Source organism: Notamacropus eugenii, chromosome 3, assembly GCF_028372415.1.
Source record: "Notamacropus eugenii isolate mMacEug1 chromosome 3, mMacEug1.pri_v2, whole genome shotgun sequence".
Lineage (NCBI taxonomy): Eukaryota > Metazoa > Chordata > Mammalia > Diprotodontia > Macropodidae > Notamacropus > Notamacropus eugenii.
This window is the reverse complement of record NC_092874.1, coordinates 400,937,922-400,962,580: the sequence shown is the minus strand read 5'-3', so window position 1 is coordinate 400,962,580 and position 24,659 is coordinate 400,937,922. Positions and strand designations below refer to the sequence as shown.

At 37.0% G+C, this 24,659-nt stretch overlaps 1 pseudogene; it reads left to right on the top strand.

Moving 5' to 3' along the window:
* The first annotated feature begins 15,188 nt into the window (after positions 1–15,188).
* On the top strand, positions 15,189–16,322 carry LOC140532247 (uncharacterized; annotated as a pseudogene).
* The last annotated feature ends 8,337 nt before the right edge of the window (positions 16,323–24,659 follow it).

The following is a 24,659-nucleotide window of genomic DNA, read 5'->3' as shown; positions in this document are numbered from 1 at the left end:
ACTGTCCCTTTTATCATTTCTAATGGCAAAATATATTCATTCCATGACATTTGTGTAACATAATTTGTCCAGCCATTGCTTGTTTGATAGTTTCTAGTTCTTTGCCATTTTAAAGAGCTACTATAAAAATTTTTGTAATGTAGAGACCTCTTTTTTTTTTTGGTATACAGACAGTATCCTGGGCCAAAGAGTATACACAGTTCAGTGACTTTTGATCATAGTTCGAATTGCTTTCCAGAATGTCTAGACTGTCTCACAGCTATAAAAACAGTGCATGAATATACCTGTGTTTTCACAGCCCCTCCAACTTCAGGGTTACCTCAATTTACATTTCTCTAATTGTGATGTGGAACATTTTTTCATATGGCTACAGATAGGTTGGATGTCTTCCTTTGAGAAATTCGTATTCATATCCTTTGAACATTTAACTGGGGAATGATTCTTATAAAATTTGAAGGAGTTCCTTCTATGTCTTAGAAATGAGACCTTTATGAGAGAAACTTACTGCAAAGTTTTTTTCCCCTTCCAGTTAACTATTTCTCTTCTTGTTTCAACTTTTGTTTGACTTGTACAAAAACTTATGCAATCAAAATTGTACATTTTGTCTGTTATCCTCTCTACCCCTTGTTTGGTCACATACCCAATCTATCTATAGATCTGAAAGGAAAATGTATTGTTCCTCTAATTTTTTTATGACGTGACATTTTCTATTTGTCATGTATCATTTAGAGCTAATCTTTATTTATATGAGGTGTTGATCTAAACCCAGTTTCTGCTATATTACTTCCCAGTTTTCCCATGTAAAAGTTAAAATCAGGGTAGACTGAGGCACCAAGTTCAGAGCATGATCAATTTATTAGTAAAGGGAAAATATACTACCAATAAATAGAATCTCAGCTTCCCCAGCTAAGATCCTGAATGAAGGGGCAGCTCTCTTTTTTTTTTTTTTTTTATTTTGTAATGTTTAACAATCACTGCCATACAATTGAGATTTTATCCCTCCCCACTTACTCCCCACTACCCCCCTCCCTCCCCACGACTGCATACAATTCTGTATAGATTCTACATATACTTTCCTATTGAGTATATTTTCACTATAGTCATGCTATGTAGTCAGACTAAGATAAATGAAAGAAATCGTATAACAAATCAGAACATGATACACAAACACTTACACATACACAAACATGATCTGCTACAATATGTGAGTGACTTCCATATTTCTCTCTCTGAGTGTGGAAGGCATTTTGCCTTGAGATCCTCCATTGGGATTTTTTTTTTTTTTGATAAGAAGATCTTGTGTTATTACAAAAATCTAAGTCTACCAGAAAAAACTCTCACACAGTGTGGTTGTTGCTGTGCATAAAGTTCTCCTGGTTCTGCTCCTTTCACTCAGCATCAGGTCATATAAGTCCTTCCAGGCCTCTCTGAAGTCTTCTTGTTCATCATTTCTTATGGCACAATAGTACTCCATTACATTCATATACCATAATTTATTCAGCCATTCCCCAATTGATGGACATCCCCTTGACTTCCAGTTTTTGGCAACTACATAGAGTGCTGCTATAAATATTTTTGTACATGTGGGACCCTTTCCCATTTTTATGATCTCTTGGGGATATAGTCCTAGTAGCGATATTGCTGGGTCAAAGGGTATGCACATTTTGGTAGCCCTTTGGGCATAGTTCCAAATTGCTCTCCAGAATGGCTGGATGCGCTCGCAGCTCCACCAACAATGAATTAGTGTTCCAACTTTCTCACATCCTCTCCAGCATTTATCATTTTCTTGTTCTGTCATGTTTGCCAATCTTATAGGTGTGATGTGGTACCTCAGAGTTGTTTTGATTTGCATCTCTCTAACCAATAGTGATTTAGAGCATTTTTTCATATGATTATAGATAGCTTTAATTTCTTCCTCTGAAAATTGCCTGTTCATATCCTTTGACCATTTATCAATTGGGGAATGACTTGTATGATTATACATTTGGATCAGTTCTCTATATATTCTAGAAATGAGGCCTTTATCCCCAAGCTTAGCTGTAAAAATTCTTTCCCAATTTACTACATCCCTCCGGATTTTGGTTGCATTGGGTTTGGTTGTGCAAAAACTTCTCAGTTTAATGTAATCAAAGTTATCCATTTTGCATTTCATAATGCATTCTATCTCTCCTTTAGTAAAGAATTCTTCCCTTCTCCATAGATCTGATAAATACACTATTCCTTGCTTCTCCAGTTTATTCATGGTATCAATCTTTATACCTAAATCATGTACCCATTTGGACTTTATTCTTGTGTACGGTGTCAGGTATGGGTCTATGCCTAATTTCCGCCACACTGTTATCCAGTTTTCCCAGCAATTTTTGTCAAACAATGAGTTCTTATCCCAGAAGCTGGGGTCCTTGGGTTTATCAAACAGAAGGTTGCTATATTCCTTGCCTACTGCATCTTGAGTGCCAAGTCTATTCCACTTGTCTGCCTCTCTATTTCTTAGCCAATACCAAGTGGTTTTGATAATTGCTGCTTTATAGTACAGTTTGAGGTCTGGTAGCGCTAGGCCACATTCCCAAGCATTTCTTTTCATTAGTCCCTTTGATATTCTGGACCTTTTGTTTTTCCAAATGAATTTTGATATTATTTTGTCCAGCTCTAGAAAGTAATTGTCTGATAGTTTAATTGGTATGGCACTAAATAAGTATATTAATTTGGGTAGAATTGTCATTTTTATTATATTAGCACGGCCTACCCATGAGCAACTAATGTTTTTCCACTTACTTAAATCTGACTTTATTTGTGCAAAAAGTGTCTTGTAATTGTGTTCATATAATCCCTGGGTTTGTTTTGGCAGGTAGACTCCTAAGTATTTTATACTGTCTACCCTAGCTTTAAATGGGATTTCTCTTTCTATCTCTTGCTGTTGGACTTTGTTGCTAATATATAGGAACGCAGAAGATTTGTGTGGGTTTATTTTGTAACCTGCAACTTTGCCAAAGTTGTTTATTAATTCAAGTAATTTTTTACTTGAATCTCTGGGATTCTCTAGGTAAATCATCATATCGTCTGCAAAGAGTGATAACTTAGTTTCTTCTTTGGCTATTTTAATTCCTTGGATATCTTTATCTTGTCTAATTGCTACAGCTAACATTTCTAGTACCATATTAAATAATAGTGGTGATAATGGACAACCTTGTTTCACCCCTGATCTTATTGGGAATGCATCTAGCTTATCCCCATTGCATATAATGCTTGCTGAAGGTTTTAGATAGATACTGCTTATTATTTTATGGAAAGTTCCCTTTATTCCTACATTCTCCAATGTTTTTAGTAGGAATGGATGTTGTATTTTGTCAAAAGCTTTTTCTGCATCTATTGAGATAATCATGTGGTTTTTGTTAGCTTTGTTGTTGATGTGATCGATAATGCTAATAGTTTTCCTAATATTGAACCAGCCCTGTAGTCCTGGTATGAATCCTACCTGATCATAATGTATTAATCTCGTGATAAGATGCTGTATTCGTTTTGCTAAAATCTTATTTAAAATTTTTGCATCTATATTCATTAGGGAAATTGGTCTATAATTTTCTTTCTCTGTTTTGTCTCTTCCTGGTTTGGGTATCAAAACCATATTTGTATCATAGAAAGAATTTGGGAGGACTCCTCCCCCAATTTTCAAGAATAGTGTATGTAGTATTGGAATTAACTGTTCTTTAAATGTTTGATAGAATTCACTTGTGAATCCATCTGGCCCTGGAGATTTTTTCCTAGGGAGTTCATTGATGGCTTGTTCAATTTCTTTTTCTGAGATGGGGTTGTTTAAGTATTCAACTTCCTCTTCTGTTAATCTGGGCAATTTGTATTTTTTAAAATATTCATCCATCTCGTTTAGATTATCGAATTTGTGGGCATAAAGTTGGGCAAAGTAGTTTCTAATTATTGTTTTAATTTCCTCCTCATTGGAGGTGAGTTCACCCCTTTCATTTTTAATATTAGTAATTTGGTTTTCTTCTTTCTTTTTTTTAATCAGATTGACCAAAGGTTTATCAATTTTATTAGTTTTTTCATAAAACCAACTATTGGTTTTATTTATTAATTCAATAGTTTTCTTAATTTCAATTTTATTAATCTCTCCTTTGGTTTTCAGTATTTCTAATTTGGTATTTACTTGGGGATTTTCAATTTGTTCTTTTTCTAGCTTTTTCAACTGCAAGCCTAAGTCATTGATCTCCTCTTTCTCTATTTTATTTATGTAAGCATTCAGAGATATAAAACTTCCCCTAATAACTGCTTTTGCAGTATCCCATAAGTTTTGGTATGTTGTCTCACTATTGTCATTCTCTAGAATGAAATTGTTGATTGTTTCTATGATTTCTTCTTTAACCCAACCCTTCTTTAGAATTAGATTATTTAGTTTCCAATTGATTTTTGGTTTCTCTTTCCATGGCCTTTTATTACATGTAATTTTTAATGCATTATGATCTGAAAAGGATGCATTGATTATCTCTACCTTTCTGCACTGGATTGTGAGATTTTTATGTCCTAGTACATGGTCAATTTTTGTAAATGTTCCATGTACCGCTGAGAAAAAAGTATATTCCTTTCTATTCCCATTTAATTTTCTCCCAAGATCTATCATATCTACCTTATCCAGAGTTTTATTTACCTCCTTAACCTCTTTCTTGTTTATTTTGAGGTTGGATTTATCAAGTTCAGAGAGGGGGAGGTTGAGGTCCCCCACTAGTATAGTTTTGCTATCAATTTCTTCCTTCAACTCCCCCAACCTCTCCTCTAAGAATCTGGATGCTATACCACTTGGAGCATACATGTTTAGTAATGATATTGCTTCATTGTCTATGGTGCCTTTTAGCAGGATATAGTTTCCATCCTTATCCCTTTTGATTAGATCTATTTCTGCTTTTGCTTTGTCTGAGATTAGGATTGCTACTCCTGCCTTTCTTACATGAGCTGAAGCACAATATATTCTGCTCCATCCTTTGACCTTTATCCTATGTGTATCCCCCCATTTCAAATGTGTTTCTTGTAAGCAGCATATTGTTGGATTATGGCTTTTAATCCATTCTGCTATCCGTCTCCGTTTTATGGGAGAGTTCATTCCATTCACATTCACAGTTATGATTACAATCTGTGTATTTCCCTCCAACCTCTTTCCCACCATTTGTGCTTTTAGCTCTCCCGTCTCCCTTCCCTTCATCAATAGTATTCACTTTTCTCCCCCTCCTCCTTCAGCCTTCCCCTCCTTCTTTTGACCCCCCTCCCTTTTAGTCCCCTTTACTCTTATTGCTTCTTTCCTCCCTTTTAGCCACCCTCCCCTTTCTTCCCCCTTCCCCTCCTACTGCCTATAGAGCTAGTTAGGATTATCTACTTAAGATTATTGTTCCCTCCTTTGAACAAATCAGATGAGAGTACCTCTCAAACAATGCTCATCTCCCTCCCCTCCTTCCCTCTACTATAGTTTTGTACTTCTTCCTGTGATATAATTTGCCATTTTCTGCTTCCCCCTTTCCACACCTCCTATTACATTCCCTTCTCATACTTAAATCATATTTTTGACATGACATCATTTACTTTATGCCCATTCCCTCTACATATATCCCTTTTATCATAATAGCTGCACAGTTCTCAAGATTAACAGGTATCATCTTCCCTTATAGGGAGGTAAACAGTTTGCCCTAATTGAGTAGCAAGTTTTTGTTTTTGTTTTTTCCCCTCTGTTTACCTTTTTATGATTCTCTGGAGACCTGCATTTGAAGATCAAATTGTCTATTGAGTTCTGGTGTTTTGGTCAGGAAGCTCTGGAAATCCCTTATTTCGTTGAATGACTTTCTCCTTGCCTGAAATGTTATGCTGAACTTTGCTGGGTAGTTGATCCTTGGTTGAAGTCCCAACTCCTTTGCCTTACGGAATATTGGGTTCCAATTCTTTCGATCTTTTAATGTAGAAGCTGCAAGGTCCTGTGTGATCCTGACTGTGTGTCCTTGATATTTGAATTGTTTCTTTCTGGCTGCTTGTAGTATTTTCTCCTTCACTTGATAGCTCTGGAATTTGGCAACTATATTTCTTGGGGTTTTGAGTTTGGGATCCCTTTCGGGAGGGGAACGGTGGATTCTTTAGATGACGATTTTGCCCTCTGAGTCTAGTACTTCTGGACAGTTTTCCTTGATGATTTCCTGGAAGATATTGTCCAGACTCTTTTCTTCATCATGGGTTTCTGGCAGGCCAATAATTCTTAGATTTTCTCTCCTGGATCTATTTTCCAGGTCAGTTGTTTTTCCAATTAAATATTTTACATTTTCTTCTATCTTTTCATTCTTTAGATTTTGTTTGACTGATTCTTGTTGCCTCATTGAGTCATTAGTTTCTACTTGCCCAATTCTAATCTTCATCATAGTGTTTTCTTCAGTTAGCTTTTCCATCTCCTTTTCCATCTGACCAATTTTTCCCTTTAAGGAGCTATTTTCTCCATTTAATTTTTGTACTTCTTTTTCCATTCGACCAATTTTCCCAGTTAGGTTTTGGGTTTCCTTTTCCATCTGATCAATTTTCCCAATTAGGTTTTGGGTTTCCTTTTCCATTTGATTAGCTCTTCCTTTTAGGGAATTATTCTCTCCAGTTAATTTTTGAACTTCCTTTTCCATTTTTTCAATTTTCTTTTTCAGGGTGATGTTCTCATCAGTGAATTCTTTTTTTATAGTTTTAAAATCATTGGCCAGTTTTTCTTTTATATCCTTCTTCAGACGTTCCAGGTAATCTAGTTGTGCTTGCGAGAAATTCATAGTCCCATCTGAGGTTTCAGATGGAAGTACAGTCTCAGCTCTAACCTCTTTGGTGTTTGTGTTTTGGTCCTTATCCCCATAGAAAGATTCTATGGTTTTTTCACTTTTCATCTGCTTTTTCCGATTCATGATGTTGGCTGAGTGTTGTAGCTTTTGGTTCTTTCAGTCAGAAGGTACAGATCTTTAAGTTGAGCTGATGTGTGTCTAGGCTAAAAGCAGGCTTTTGTTTTTTGTTTCCCAGATCAACCCTGGGGTTAGCTTGTTAGGTGTGTGGGAGGGGTGGTCTGGTCTCAGGATATCTCCTCAGCTGACTTGAGGCAAAGGCAAGGTCAGGGGATGGTGATCCCAGCTTCCCTATTGTCTTCCCTTTTACCCTGGAGGGCTGGGGCACGCCTAGAAGCTAACGCGTGTTCCCACCCCTCCTGGGGCTCGTCTCCCGGCTCTGAGGCTTGCCTGGGTCTCAGTGCGAATTTTCTCTGCCCTGGGTCATCTGTCCCTCCAGCCGTCTCCGCCACCATAGGAAGAATCTCCCTTTGCCACTTTTCCAGCCTCTGGTGTTATAAGACCACCCGCCCCCTTCTGCTGTTCCCGCTGATCCAGGATTAATCTGGGGAAGAATTTTATGGTTCCCTCACGGTCATCAGGGGGGGAGGAGAGAGCACTTACTGATCACTCTGCCATCCCAGTTCCTGGAAGTTCAAGTAGTGACCCACCGAAGCCCGTCTTCAGGCTGAAGATTTCAAGGGCTGCTGCGCTGATGTCTGGCACTCAGCGGCTCTCACCGGCTCGGCCTGGCTTATCTCCTGCTCCGCTGGTCTCTCCCACCACTCTCGTCCTCCTCTGGTCCCCTCCGCCCTGCCGCGCTGACCGCGCTGCGCTGTGCGCCGGGGTCTTACCCCCGCGGAACAGATCCCTCCCGTGGACCCTCCGGTCCAGCCTGGGCTCCGAATCCGTCAAAGTCTGTCACCCACTGGATTCCACACCTCCAAAGTCTGGTCAGACTCTCCCCCCAGAGATATCCAGAGGAGTTCTTCCAGGAGCTTAGGTGAGTCGTTGCTTTCACTCCGCCATCTTGGCTCCCAAACCGGGGCAGCTCTCTTTTATAGTTTTGGGGAATATGGAAAATAGGAAGGCTAGCATCATAGATGGAAGAAAATATGATTGTATGGAAACTTGGGAATGAGAGCTAGCAGCAACATTCCCTTTCTTCCTGTGACTGAGAAATGTTCATTGTTTGAGTATATCTGCATCCTCAAGGATAGACATAGCAAACCAGACTTCTTTGCATGACAAACCAGACATCCTTGAAGGGTAGCTTGATGGTGTAAAGACACCAGACCAGCTCTGGTGTCTACTTGCTTCAAGGGCAACAGAGTTCCTTGACACAAGAATAGAACAGTGATTAACAAGAAGACTGGATTCCTAAATTTAAAGCATTAAAAAAAAAAAACAGCTGAATTCTGAGCTAAGCTCAGAAACTAAGAACCATGGCAGGGCAGTTACAGGATAAAGTCAATTAACTGTAAATAGGATGAATTAAAAAATTATACCGAATCAATCTGATTATTTCACCCAGCAGTATCAAACACCAAGCTACTAGATTGGTTGGCTTATGCATGTTGTGACCATAATCTATTGCCTTGAAACTATATACTGTTTTATATATAGTTTGAGACCTAGTACTGCTAGGACCTATCCCTTCCCACCTTTCCCCCTATTATTTCCTTTGAGATTCTTGACTTTTTCTTCTTCAAGATGAATTTTGTTATCATTTTTCTAAACTTATGAAATAATCCTTTGGTAGCTTGATTGGTTTGGCACTGAATAAATACATTAATTTAGATAGCATTGCCATTCTTATTATATTAGCTTGGCCTGCCCATGAACAATCAATATTTTTCCAATTATTTAGGTCTGATTTATTTCCACAAAGTGTTCTGTATTTGTATTCATATAGCTCCAGTATGTATCTTGTGGGTATACTCTTAAATGTTTTACATATTCCATACTTATTTTAAATGGAATTTATCACTCCATTTTTCTGCTGGGTTATGCTGATTTTACACACATACACATACACACACATAGATGTGTGTGTATGTGTATGATTTATGTAGATTTATTTTATATTCTGTCACTTGACATGATTGTTCCATTTCATTTTTAAATTATTTTTTCCTCTAGCCACAGGAAGTAAAACAAAATTCTTGCTATAAATATGTTCAATCAAGTAAAACTCTCTAATGACAATGTTAAAAAATGTCTGTATCTGCACTCACCTGTCAGGAAGTGGATAGTGTGTTTCATCATGAGTCCTCTGCTGTTGTGGTTGGCTAGGGTTCTGAAGTCAAAGTCGTTTGTCTTTACAGTGACATTATTGTAGAAGTTGTTCTGGCTCTGCTAGCTTTATTAGTTCTTACGGGCTCTCCCAGATTTCTCTAAAACCATCCCCTTCATCATTTCTTGTAGCATAGTAGTATTCCATTTTATTCGTATACCTTAATTTGTTTAGCCATTCCCCAACTGATAGGCATTTCCTCAATTGCCAATTCTTAGCTACAAAAAAAAAAAAGAGCTATTGTGAATATTTTTGTATGTAAGTCTTTTCCCTTTTTGTTTGATCTCTTTGGAATATAGACCTAATAGTGGAACCACTGAGTCAAAGAGTATGCACAGTTAAATAACTTTTGGGGAGTAGTTCCAAATCACTTTCCAGAATGACTGGACCAATTCACAGTTTCACCAACAGTGCATTGATCAAATTGTTTTCTACAGCCTTTCCAACATTTATCATTTTCCTCTTCTCAGTTTTCCCAACCTCACAAAAGTAAGTTGGAACCTCAGCTTTGTTTTAATTTGCACATATATTTAGGGCATTTTTATCAATGTCTACTTGAATTTCTTCCTTTGAAAAGTACCTGTTCATATCCTCTGACCATTTATCAATTGGAGAATTGCACTTATTGTTGTAAATTTAAATCAGTTCCCTTTATATCTTATAAATGAGACCTTTATCAGGGAAACTTGCTGCAGGAATATTTTTCCCATTTTACCTGTTTCTCTTCTACTTGTAGCTGCAGTGGTGATATAAAAACAAAAATTATCAATGATTTTAAAACTTTTTAAAATGATAATGAGTAATCTTGATTCCAGGCAAATGACAATTAAGCACAGTTTCCTCTTAAAGAATTGGAAGACCATGCATATAAAATGTGGCATATGCTGTCAAGCATGATAACTGTGTCCATTGGCTTTACTTAAATATCTTAGACAAAAAGAAGATTTAGTGGAAAATGTCAATTTAAGAGCAAATAACTGTAGGGGGAAAAAAGGCACCAATAATACTTTTTGAAAAAGGTAATGATTGTGACATTCCTCTGTTACGTCTCCCAGCAATGTAAAGTGTTAGATGTAAAGTGATAGATATCAGTGACTCAATAGAAGGAAATTATTTGGGTTCACTCGGCGACCTGAACCTTATCAGCACTTTTAGTTCATTTGTTCAAAACTGCCCATCTCCGCATATGAGTAATGAAGGGAGCTAGTTCTAGAAAAGCATTAATGTGTTTTGGTGTTTCAGGAATTGATGACTTTCAAAGATGTGGCACCAGACTTTACCTGGAAAGAGTGAACACAATTGGATTCTGTTCATCAGGACTTAAACAGGGATGTTCTGCTGGAGAATATAGAAACTTAGTTTTACTTGGTAAATCTCCCTATAACTCTGCCTTTACTTTGGAGTGTTTTAACCTCACTTGAGTTTTAAAGACTGTGGAATGTCAAAAGTGTGTAGCCAGGTTTTGTCTTATTGTGTAGAAGTCAGAGGTTTTTAACCCCTTGGGGTCAAACAAGTTTTTTCTGCTTAGTTTTCCCTAGTAAAATGTCTTTGCCTTGGAGAACTACATAATCTAGCTTTGTGTCCAGAATTCTCTAAATTCTCTAAGATTCCAAATCAGGCTTTTTTCCAAGAGTGACAGATTTGTGGCCTGGTAGCACAAGGGGCAAATGAGCTAGGGACCATTGGATCATAGTGTAGCTTGAAGGAACCAAATGTAGATGGGGAAATTCAGGCTCAGAGAAGTGACTTGTCCTGATCACACATGTAGTAAGCTGTCAGATGCAGTATTTGAATCCAGGTTGTTTGACTCCAGAGCTGGACATCTTTCCATTAGATTACTCTGCCCAAGGACGTTTCTCTGCAAATATCAACTCCCCAGCTCATCCCATGAATACCTACCAGAAGTCCTTTAAATTACTCTGGCATTTCTTAATATCTTCTTCATTCAATATGAAAGACCTTGATTATATTAAGGAATGTTTCTTTTTCAGTAGCTCAGATACCCATTTTGATTTTCTTTTACATGAGCAGGGCTTTCAGCTTCCAAACCAGGTGTGATCTCCCAGGTGGAGAATGAGGAATTATGGATGCTTAAGAATGAAGACACGAGAAACATCTTTCCTTGTGAGTGAATGAAAAGCTAGGGAGAAAGCACCTTTGAAGCACTGATTTAGGAAGCTCCTTTCAAAACCCTTCTGGTCTATGAAGAAGGTCAGAGACTGTGCTGAAGTCTACATATCCTCTCTATCAGAAAGTGGTATTTGCCCACCGCTTCCACTTCTTCAAGCCCAACTCTCTTAACCTACTGGAACATGACTTCTGCCCCTCATTTCTTTTTTTGAACTAAACTTATGATTTCATTATTAGATGAGGCTTTCAAAGAGGCAAATCCCTCCTACAATGCTTGCTATATAATTTATAGTTATAAAAAGGTACCTGAGGCACTAAGAGGTTGGAATTTGCTCAGGATCACACAGTTAGTATTTTTTACAGGTAGGATTTAAACCTAAGCTCCTAACTCATCCACTATGCCACATTACCTATCACTTTTATTTTATGGGAATTGTTCTCAAAACTCATCACTGATTTAGAATAAATGCTTCAATGCAGAGACAGTGCTTTCCTCATCACAACCCTGTGAGGAAAGAAGTACAATTATTATCATCATTTCCATTTTCTTGATGAGGAAAGAGGTTCTCAAAGAAGTGCTTTTCTCATAGTCAAATAGCTAATGAACACCAGAACTTGTATGAACCCAGGTCTTCTGTCTCCAATTCCAGAGCTCTTTGCACTGCAGGACAGAGTGTAAGCTTTATACAGCCTCTCTCAAAAGAAAATATGCTATTTAAATGTCAGTAAGCTAGCCTCTATTAAGGGTTTACTATCTGCCACACACTTGATAGCTCTCAAATACTTGCCATTGTAAAGAGGTTCAGAGTGAAGCTAGAGATTACTCTGCCTCCCTAAACACAAACTCCCCAGTTCAACCCATTGGGCTTTCAGGGAACAGGATACTGAATACCTATCAGAAATCCTTTGACTTACTCTGGCATTCCTTAGTATCCTCTTCATTAAACATGAGAGATCTTGGTTATATTATGGAGTAATTATTCTTCAGTAGTTCAAGCATACATTTTGCTTTTCTTTTACTTAAGCAGGGCTTTCAGATTCCAGACCAGATGTGATCTCCCTGTTGGAGAATGGAGAATTATCATGGATGCTTAAGAATGAAGACACAAGAAACTTCTGTTCATGTGAGCGAATGAAAAGCTAGTACTTTCATCGTGAGCAATAATTCATCTGATCAGTGTTGAACACCAATTTTGCTAAGAAAGAGACAAAATTAGGGAGGGTGTGTCCACATTTTAACTTCTCTCAAGCTGGCTTGACATGCATTACATGGGAATGACAGTCCAGAACTAGGAGGCCAGTCCAGAATTGGCTCAATTTGGGATTTGGGCATTCTAATCAACTCCAACTGGTCAACACACTGAGATTTGGGCTATATTAAAATGAGATCTTGAGTATGTGACTTAGGTCACTTAATCTTGGTCAACAGGGGCTGATAATCATCCCACCATTCAGACAGAGGAAATACTCATTCTTCTATCTGTCTCCACCCAAGCAGCTTCCAATGCAATCTCATTATCAGTAATGTCCCTGTGAAGAACTTTAGAGCAGGAGGTTGACTGGGAAGGTGGGCAAGCTCTGAGAAATATTTTTTACATTAATCAATAAGAAAGCATTAAGAAAGCATTATACTCCTTAATATAATCGAAGTCTTTCATATTTGATGAAGAATATACTAAGAAATACCAAAATAATTCCAAGGACTTTTGACAAGTATTATAATAATTAAATACAGAGGCTTTTTCATGGTTTGCATATTCAATTTTAGTGTCTCATTTGATGGTATTGAGCAGAATCACAAATTATCTGAGTTGAAAAAGAGCATAGAGAGCATTTAGTTCATTCCATATCTACATAAGAAGTCCCGGTAACACACTTAAGAAATACTCATTGCTTCAACTTGAATATCTCTTCTAAAGAGAAACCCACTATCTTCTGAGATAGTCCATTCCACTTTTGACCTAATAACTTTTATTTCCCTATAGGTCAAATGGAAGGACATTCATTGGTGGTTTATGATATGATAAAGCTAGTATTATGGTAAGTGTAATGAGAAACAGCTTGTCAAAATAGATGCCTCAGAACTAAGACCCGGGTTCAAGTTCTACCTGACACATCCTGGCTGCGTGACTTGGGCAATTCAATTAACCTCACTGTGTTCCAGGCAATTCTCTAAGACTATAAGTTGTAGAGAAGACACAAAACTGCACTGATGAAGAGAATTGCCTTACACAGGAGTTACCTATGCATTTGGAATCACAGGCCTAGGCCATTTCGCCATAATAAATATAATTTGACAATTCTATGGAAGATACATTGTAAGGGAATAAAAAAATAAATAAACCTACAAAGATCATCAAGTCTGATATATAAAATACATAGCAAATCAACATAATATATAAACACTAAGAGTCATCATGCAATTGAAAAGTGATTAAAGGATTTGAAGTTTTCTGAAATAAAATTAAGTCATATGAAAATTCTGAGGTTTAATCTCACATCTGTCAAATTACAGAAGATGATAAAAGACAAAAAGTATTTGATGTTGGAGAGACTGAGAGAAGACAAGCACACTAATGCAGAATGGAACTCAAAACTTTTTTTAAAATGACGAATGTTAAAAATTACTTTTATATCTAGTTAGAGAAAAATTAAATATTAGTTTTTAAAAGAAAACATCAGTATAAAGAAAAGAATTATTCAAGAAATGTCATTCAAGTTCATAACCTTTGGTCCTGTGATCCCACTACTGAGCAAATTGTCAAAGACAGAATCAATATAGCACTGATATGCTAAAATTTTCAAGCAATACTTTTAGGGATAACAAAAAACAGGAAACAAAGTCGGTGCTCCAAGATCGAGGAATAACTGAAACAAATTGTGGAATACACATGGAATGGAATATTATTGCACTGTAAGGGAGACTAAATATGAGAAATTGAGAAAAAGGAGTTCATGATCCTTGTTCACTTTCCTTGACTTAGAACCTCTTTAAAATGGCAAGTATTTGAGACTTTCAAGTATCTGGAAGACAGTGAATGCTTAATAAATGCTACTTGACTCACATTTAAATAGCAAACTTTCTTTGTGAATTAGGTAGTATAAAGTTTATGCTCTTTCCTGCAGTGTAAAGAGTTCTGGAAATAGAGACAAAAGATCTGGGTTTTTATCCAAGCTCTGTTGTTTGTTAACTATTTGACCATAAGAAAAGCACATAACTGCTTTGAGAACCTCAGTTTTCTCACCAAGAAAATGATAATGATTATGATAATTATACTACCTTCCTCACATGGTGAAGAAAGCAGTTTCTCTGTATTAAAGCATTTATATAAATATTAACTAATTCATTATAGTCTCCCCATTCTGTTATTCTGTTCTTACAATAGCTCTTTTTCTTCTACCATGAAGAAATTTGTATTTTTATATTTCTTTTATACTTTTTTACATTTCTTTCAGATTTGAAAACAAGGCTTCAATCACAGGAGTCCATTCCAAAGCAGAAAACTTCTGTGGAAGAGTCATCTCAGGGAATGATGAACTACAAGACATACTTCCTGAAACTCCAAATGGAAAGAATCCTTTACATGTTATGGCACACAAGTGATGCAGCATGGTCACCAGGAGAAAACATTTGAAGCAAGTAACAGTCACAGATGACGAAACATCAAGTAGAGAAAGAAGCTCTGAAAGTAACGAATTTGAGAGAAGCTTCAGTCTGAAATCAATCTTGATTGCACAGCAGACAGTTCCCATAGTAAGAAGTTCCTATAAAAATGATACTTAGAGAAACAGTATCAAAGATGATTTGCATCTAATTGAATGTCCAGAAATCTTCACAAGAAATAAACCTGTTAATTATAATGAATTTGGGGAAAACCTGAACCTGATTTTACAGCTTAATATTCAGAAAATTCATGCAGAAAACCAGACCTATGAATGTAATCAAGGTGAGACAGGTACAGCTTACTTATCATCAGAAAATTCATTCTGGAAATCCTATACACATATGGAATGTGGGAAGGCTTTTTTTCTTCAAGTCACACCTCTGTCAACATCAGAAAATTCATTCTGGCGAGAAGCCCTATGAATGTTTTGAATGTGGGAAGGCCTTCACTCAGAGGATGCATCTTATTCAGCTTTAGCATATGCACAAGAGAGAGAAGTCATTTAAGTGTTTTGAATGTGAAAAAGTCTTCAGCCTAATTTCGCAACTTATCTTCATCAAAGAATTCATTCTGAAGAGAACCCACTACATTTATAAATGTAGGGAATGTGGGAAAGCCTTCACCTTCAGATCACAACTTAATGAACATCAGATCATTTATGCTGGAAAGAAACCTTATAAATGTAATGAGTGTGAGAAAACCTTTACAAAGCAGTCAAATCTACTCAACATGAATAAACTCGTATTGGAGAAAAATCATTTAAGTGCAATGAATATGGTAAAAGCTATAACTACTTTTCACAATTTAATTTTTATCAAAGAATTCATTCTGGAGAAAAACCCTATAAATGTAATGATTGTGGGAAAGCCTTTACCAAATGTTCAAACCTTACTTAACATCAGCAAATTCAGGATGGAGAAAAATCCTAGTAACATGATTAATGGCCCAGTTCACAACTTCCTGAACATTCGAGAATTCATACAAAAGAACAACATTGTTAAAAGTAATGATGGTTCCAAGAAAATAAATTAGTTGGGGAAAAACTGCCTATTGATAAGAAATGCAAGAAAGACTAAATTGGAAGAAACTGAGTTTAAACCAGTGATGTCAAATTCAAACAGAAATGGGGACCACTAAAACATACACAAGGATCCCTGTGGACTGCACATTGACTTAATTTTAAAATACAATGTCATCAATATCTTATTGAATTTTTATTTATTTTGTTAAATATTTCTCTGTTGCATTTTAATCAACACTCAAAAGTGTTGCGGACCATGTGTTTGACATCTCTGGTTTAAACATTTTACACAATACGTCAAAAATGAGCTAAGAATGGATATGTGACCTGAGTATTAAAAGTACATCACAAGAATGGGGTAAGGTATCTTTTACAGTCATGACAAGGGCTTAAGCTAATAAGTCTTAAGCAAACAAAAATTAGAGGTGATCACAAAAAATATTATTTCAGTTATATAAAACTGGAAAGCTTTTTCACATGTAAAATCAATATACTTCGAACAAGAAGGGAAATGGTTTATTGGGGGAAAAGAAACCTTTGCATCAACTATCTGAGAACATCAACAACTGAGAAAAGTTTGATAGCTAAAACATGTAGGGAGCTGACACAAATATATTAGACCAATATTTATTCCCCAGTGAATAAATGATCCATATGAGAAAGTGCTCCAAATTTCAAGCCATTTCCAAACCATATTCTTCAGCTTACTAAGGAACTTTTATAATTGAACTTTCATCTTATCTTGCCAGGACCTAGGCCTCCAGAACACTTTCTGGCCCAGCCAATATGCATGTACCTCTTCCCCATTACGTGCTGTCTTCCCTCATTAGAATGTAATATGCTCCCTAAGGGAAGTGACTATCTTGCTTCCTTGTAATTGTCTCCCCAGCACTTAATGCTTTACCATTTATTCATTCACTAATAAAAAGAGAAATGCAAACCAAAACTATACTGAGGTTTTACCTCAGACTTACAAAACTGTCATAAATTAGAAAAGTGGGAATAGTAAATGCTGAATGGGCTATGGAAAGATACTAATACACTATTAGTACAACTATAAATTGGCCCAACCATTCTGAAAGCATTTGGAATTAAAACTGTAAACTCATGCACACCAAAATATTTATAGCAACACTTTTTTGTAGTAGCAGAAAACTGTAATATACCACTGCATTTATGTAACACAATTTAACATTTCCCCAATGAAATGGTGTGTAGGGTGTGTATACACACACACATATACATATGCTTATATACATGTGTGTATTTGGCATATAATGCCAGAAGAAACTCTGAGGAATACAAACAAGTAGGGACAGATTCATATTAATGGGTTAAAAGTGAACTAAGTAGAACCAAGATGACAATGGCAATAAAAGTAATGAGAATAACAAAAGTGAAACTAAAGGCTATGGAATTATAATGATCAAGACTGGCTCTGAGAAGGAGATACAAGAATGTACTCCTTTCCTTCTTTTCAGAGGCAGAAAACTATAGATGTGGAATACATCATATGTTGTTAAAACTGCTTTGTGTGTTGGTTACTTTTAGTGAATCATTTTTCCTGTTTGTTCTTAAACATAAAGGATGACACTCTGGATAGAGGAATGTATGAGAAAATGAAGTTGATATAAAAGCAAAAAATATCAACAAAATTTAAAAAGAAACAAAATTAATGATGGTGAGTCTTCAAATTGATGGTATACCTTACCATGAAAGCAAGCATACTGAAAAAAAAACCCTCTGAAAATGTAGTGAATGTGTTGTTCTGTGCTTTGGCCAGCTTATGCCTTGCAAAGAATATCAAAATCTCTCTGCAATTTGAATTCATTGTCCCAAATACTTCTTAATGAAACAAAAACAAGTTTTATAACAAAATATGAAAACCTAAGAACTAGAAACAACCATAAGGCTATAAGTACAACCCAGAGTTAAGCAAGCATCCCTTCTACAAAATACTTAAATGATCACCTAGCCTGTGATTGAAAATTTCTAACGAAAGGGAAAACTGCTTTCTCAAGGCAGCCCATTCCATATTTATGTGGCTCTCGCTTTTGAGAAAATTTTCCTTACATTAAGCCTGTCTGTCTTTTTGTAACTTCCATCCATTGCAGAGTTTTGCTTTCTAAAGCCATGCAGAACAAGTCTGTCTCTCAATAGCCCTTCAAATAATTGAAAACAATTACTACATCCCCCAAAATTCTTTTGTCCAGGCTAAACATACCTACTTCCTTCTACTGATCTTCATCATATTCTCTGATCTCACCATTTTGATCATCTTCTAATGAATATACTTTCTTTCCCAAAATGAACTCCAGATGTGACCCAAACAGTGCAAAATGTGTAGTTGTAGTTGAACTCTCCCACTCAAAGAACATGGTGCCTCTCAGTGAATGCAGTCTATGCTGCCATTAGCTTGTCAGTTTTTTTCTGCCACATCACACTGTTGACTCATACTGAGTTTGAAGTCTATTAATACCCCTCCACCTTTAAAACCCATGCACACTCCACTTCCGTCGTTAAGCATCTCCACCATGTGTTTTTAAAGTTGCTCTTTTTGAGACCAATTGTAAGTTTTTGCATTTAGTACATTTCACCCTCCTTGACTTGACCCATTGTTCTGTCCTACTGAAATCATAGACTTGTATGTCTAACATTTCTACTACCAGTTTATTAAGCAGAACACATGCCTTCTTTGATGTCATTAAGAGAAAAATTTTAACAATATAGAACCAAGAATGGATCACTGGAATGCTTTATGAGAGAGTAATGCTTCAAGGCCAGTAATTTAACCAGTTTCAAATCCACATCAATTTCATGCATAATTCTCTTAAACCCCTATAACATGAGGAGTAAATAGGCTGCCTGTCCAACCATACCTTTTCATTCTCCTTTCTCATTCTCACCATCTATGTCTCATCTGCTTAGCAAGAGTATTCCCCAGGACTCTGCCCCTAAGTACATTTTTTCTCTATGCTCTTTGGATTTCATTAACTTCCATAGGTTCAAGCATCATCGCCATATAGGTGGCACCATATCTATTTATTTACTCCTGCATCACCAACTATGTATTAAACATTCAAAACTGAGTATCCTAAAGTCATCTCAAACTCAACATGTCCCAAGCATAATTAATTATATTTCCTCCTCAAGTCCACCCATCTTCCTACCTTTCCTATTATTGTCCATGGTACCATTTAAGGAACCTCTCAGTCACACAGGTTCACAATCTCAATATCATATTTTGACTCCTCACCCTCACCCCGCATATCCACCACCATACCTTGACTCTTCTACATCCACACCCTCCTGTATCTGTTCTCTACTTACTATTCAGAGCCACCACTCTAGTTCAGTCTCTCATCACCTCTCACCTGGACTATTGCAGTATTCTTCTAATTGTTTATCTTATCTCATTTCTTCCAGCTTCCATCTGTCCTCTATAAAGCTGCCAAAATAATTTTCTTTAAGCCAATCACTCCCCTCTCCATAAACTCAAAAAACTCCCTATTGTCTCTGGATAAAGTATAAACCCCCCATTGCTGTCTCCCATTGCACAGAGCCCTATCTAACCTTGGTTTCAAATCTAAGTCCCAGAGGTGGGTTGACTACTTGACGTATATTGAAAAAATGTTGAAATCCTGGGGGGTAGACCAAGATGGCAGAGTAGAAGGACAGATCTGATCTAGCTCTACCCCCCAAAGGCCATAAAATACCTGTAAAAAATGACTCTAAACAAATTCTAGAGCAGCAGAAGCCACAAAACAACAAAGGGAAAGAGATTTCCAGCCCAAAACAGCCTGGAAGGATGACAGGAAAGGTTTATCACACCTGGCTCAGAGAAGGGCACAGCCCAGCCTTGGCCCCATGGCAAGGAATTACGGGCAGCAGCTGTGGTTCCCAGATTTCTCAACCCATAAATACCAAAGATGACTTCAAAGGTTAGTGAGAAAGCTCTTTTTCCTGGGTGAGAAGGAAGCAAAGTGTGGCCCTAGTCCCAGGCCCAGGGCAGGTGCAGCCACTGCATCAGCAGCATCCATTTTTGGAGCCCTCAGCCTAAAGACTCTGGGGGAATCAAGCAGCTGATCTGAATCTCAGCCCTGAGTGGTGGTTCTGGGGTGAGGAGGAGCACTGTGGTGTGGTAGAGCTGGTGGCGGTTGTGAAGAGAGAACCCTACCTGCAGATCCTGGGCAGAAAAGTATGTGATTGCTCCCAGACCAGAGGGCAGGACAGGAGACAAGTAAACTCTTGTCCCTTGATTGTGCCACTTTGGAGGAACTGAGAACTTACATGTCCCTAGAGTATACCCTCCTCCATTGGACAAAAGACTCAAAAGTCAAGTACTGACTGGGAAAATGCCGCAAAAAGGAAAAAAATAAAGACTATAGAAGGTTACTTTCTTGGTGAACAGATATCTTCTCCCATTTTTTCTGATGAGGAAGAACAATGCTTACCATCAGGGAAAGACATAAAACTCAAGGCTTCTGTATCCCAAACATCCAAAATAAATATTCAATGGGCTCAGGCCATGGAAGAGCTCAAAAAGGATTTTGAAAATCAAGTAAGAGAGGTGGAGGAAAAATTGGGAAGAGAAATGAGAGTGATGCAAGAAAATCATGAAAAGCGAGTCAACAGCTTGCTAAAGGAGACTCAAAAAAATGCTAAAGAAAATAACACCTTTAAAAATAGACTAACCCAAATGGCAAAAGAGGTCCAAAAAGTCAATGAAGAGAATATTTTAAAAAGCAGAATTAGACAAATGGAAAAGGAGGTTCAAATACTCGCTGAAGAAAATAGTTCTTTAAAAATTAGAATGGGACAGATGGAAGCTAATGACTTTATGAGAAACCAAGAAATTACAAAACAAAACCAAAAGAATGAAAAAATAGAAGACCATGTGAAATATCTCATTGGAAAAACAACTGACCTGGAAAATAGATCCAAGAGAGACAATTTAAAAATTATGAGGCTACCTAAAAGCCATGATGAAAAAAAGAACAGACATCATCTTTTATGAAATTATCAAGGAAAATTGCCCTGATATTCTAGAACTAGAGGATAAAATAAATATTGAAAGAATCCACCAATTACCTCCTGAGATCCAAAAACTCCTACGAATATTGTACTCAAATTCCAGAATTCCCATGTCAAGGAGCAAATATTGCAAGCAGCCAGAAAGAAACAATTCGAGTGTTGCAGAAATACAATCAGGATAACACAAGATGTAGCAGCTTCTTACATTAAGGGATTGGAGGACCTGAAATATGATATTTCAGAAATCGAAGGAACTAGGATTAAAACCAAGAATCACCTACCCAGCAAAACTGAGTATAATACTTCAGGGGGAAAATGGTAATTCGGTGAAATAGAGGACTTTCAAGCATTTTTGATGAAAAGATCAGACCTGAATAGAAAATTTGACTTTCAAACACAAGAATCAAGAGAAACATGAGAAAGTAAACAAGAAAGAGAAATCATAAGGGATTTACTAAAGTTGAACTGTTTACATTCCTACATGGAAAGATAATATTTATAACTCTTGAGACTTTTCTCAGTATTTGGACAGTTGGAGGGTTTATATACATATAGACAAGAGGGCACACGGTGAGTCCAATAGGAATAGGAAGGGATGATATCTAAAAAAATAAAATTAAGGGGTGAGAGAGGAATATATTAAGATGAGAAAGGGAGTAATAGAATGGGGCAAATTATCTCTCATAAAAGAGGCAATAAAAAGCTTTTTCAATGGAGGGGAAAAGGGGGGAGGTGAGAGGGAAAAAATGAAACTTATTCTCATCACATTTGGCTTAAGGGGGAATAACATACACACTCAATTTGGTATGAAAATCTATCTTACACTACAGAAGAGTAGGGGAGAAGGGGATAAGTGGCAGCGGGGGATGATAGAAGGAAGGGCAAATGGGAGGAGGAAGAATTAGAAGTAAACGCTTTTGGGGAGGGACAAAGTCAAAAGAGAGACTAGAATAAATGAGAATAGAGGGAAATATGTAGTTAGTCTTTCACAACATGACTATTACAGAAGTCTTTTGTAGAACTACACAGGCATAGTCTATAATGAATTGCTTGCCTTCTCAGGGGGGATGGGTGGGGAGGGAGGAAGGGAGAGAAGTTGCAACTCAAAGTTTTAGGAACAAATGTTGAAAATTGTTCTTGCATGCAACTGGGAAATAAGAAATACAAGTAATGGGGTATAGAAATCTATCTTGCCCTACAAGAAAAGAGAGAAGATGGGGATAAGGGAAGGGAGGGGTGTTAAAGAAGGGAGGGCAGACTGGGGAAAGGGGTAATCAGAATACACAGTGGTCAGAATGTGTCAATAGATTATTGTTAGTCCACACTTGCGACTTCTCTTTATATACAATCTTTAAATTTATCAGTAACAACCCATTTTAAAGAACTCTAGATTATGTATGAGGTAATGTCTGACCTTTCAGGCCTCTGCTGGTAAGTGCAATTGGTTTTTGGTGACCACCACCTTCTTGGTATAGAACTGTTCCTAAGCTTTCTAAAGCTGACACTGACAAAAGTGTAGTACAAAAGGCTTGGTTTACCTAGGCCAACGTTAGTTCATGGGTGAGGCAACTGACCAAATTTCTGAAATCTTTTTCACATCTATCTGTCCATTGGTCTCAAAAAGGCTTTTCTGATTTTAAGATAACCTTGTATTTCTTGCCCTTCTGCTTCTATATCTCTTCTGCTCAAATGAGGTCATTCAGTGGCTTAGGAATAACAACATAGTTTCTAACAAATTTTGTGATTAATACCTGCTAAATCCTAAAAAAATCATTAGATCTTGAAAGCTCTGACCAGGTCAGCTTCTGCCTTCTCTGGGTCAGCACTCATACTTTGTTGCAATACCGTGTTATGAGCATACTTAACAAAACTGGCACTTCTCGATTCAAAGCTTTAGGATCTTTTCTTCTAAGTGAAGACTTTCATCAGTCATTCTTCATGTTCTTCAATGATTTTCCTAAAGACAACGATGTCATCAGGGTACACCAGCAAGTAGTTCTGTCTCCAACTGTGTTCTCTTTATCTTTGGAAAGTGGCAAATACTTTGAGGTATATGGCCAAACAGGTAAAAATCCAGCTGAACAGATGAAAGGAGCTTTATTTGCCACAGGAATCTAGTAACAGTCGCTGAATGTATAAAATACTAAGAACAAATAGCTGGCTAAAAAAAAAAAAAGATCCAGAGCACAGTTTACTAGTCTACTTTAAATTCTTGGTATGGTATACTGGTCCATTTTGACACTTTTGTCCAAAGCCCAGTAATCTACACATAAAAGCTTCTTCTATTATTCTGTAGTACCCCATTATGGCCAGTTTTAATGGAATGTAAAGGCTTTTCTGGTCTTTCTCCTGATGGAGGTACACATAAGGTATCTGTCTCACACTTTTCCACGTAGAATACGTCTGCCCTGGGTCTATGTCTCACCAGACTTCCTAAGATTCTTCATTTAACAATGCACCTGTTCCCCTGCTGAGTTTCCTTGAACCATACATGAACAGATATTCCTAAGGTGATGGAGTTGTATATATGAGTGGGTCTTTTATTGATCTTTTCCATTAACCCATATGCTTTCATGTGTTGTTTTAATTTACTACAGGACCAGTGTGGCATTTTGCTACAACATCATTTAGGGATACCAGTTCATTAGTTTAATCTGTTCATATCTTTTTTTAAGAGGACTAATCTTTTCTGCACTAGTCTGATAAGGTATCTATATTTCCATGCCAAAAATTGGGATGTTAAATTCCCTTTGTGCTGATGATATTGCCAAATTTTTAAGGTACCGTGTCCTCTGATACTTCAAACAGACCTAGAACATCTCAGAACCTTTTGAACACTCCAAATATATGATTCTGGGGTTTATGTACCTTAGATCCCACAAGTAATCAAATATGAGGCCTTTGGGATTTTTCATCAAATATTCCATCTTGTCCCTGATACTTGCCAGCTTGCTAGTAGCTTTACTGAACATGTGGCCCAGATCTATACCAAATTTCTTTCTTATCTGTAACATGCTCACAAGTGATGCTTCTCTACACAATTAGAGAATCTGGTTTTCACATGATATACAAGTGGACTCTCTTTCCACTAGAGTTGACCTAGGTTGAGGCACTCATGCAACTGTCACAATGCTACTTGGCACAAGGTAGTTAGCTTTTCGTATGACCCAGTAAAGCTTGACACAGAAAACATGGAATTATCATCATTCACAAATGAAGAATACAAATCTGATGATAATAAACTGCTTAGTTTTCTGTGAAAGCCCCAGTGTATTCAAAGGTTGCACCTCACCTTCTGTGTTATGTCAGCTTCATTAATTTTGTTAATATTTCTATAGTGCTTCTTTTGAGAAAGGATTAGTTAGCCAGTTCCCTGGTAGTACTCTCTGAATTTTATCAAGTATTTTTAAGTGGTCAAATCAAGGAGTAGTTCAAAGAACACATCCTTAATGGATTTTCCTAACTTCATTCCAAAACAGACTACTCCACAGTCCTTCAGTTCTTTTACTCTGTCATAGGATCATAAGATCATAGATTTTGAGATGAATAGGATTTCAGAGACCATCAAGTCCAAACCCTTTCATTGTACATATGAGGAAACTAAGGCACAAATCAATTAAGTGATTTGCCCAGAATCACACAGCTAATATCTACGGTCACATTTGAACTCCTCTATAAGAACA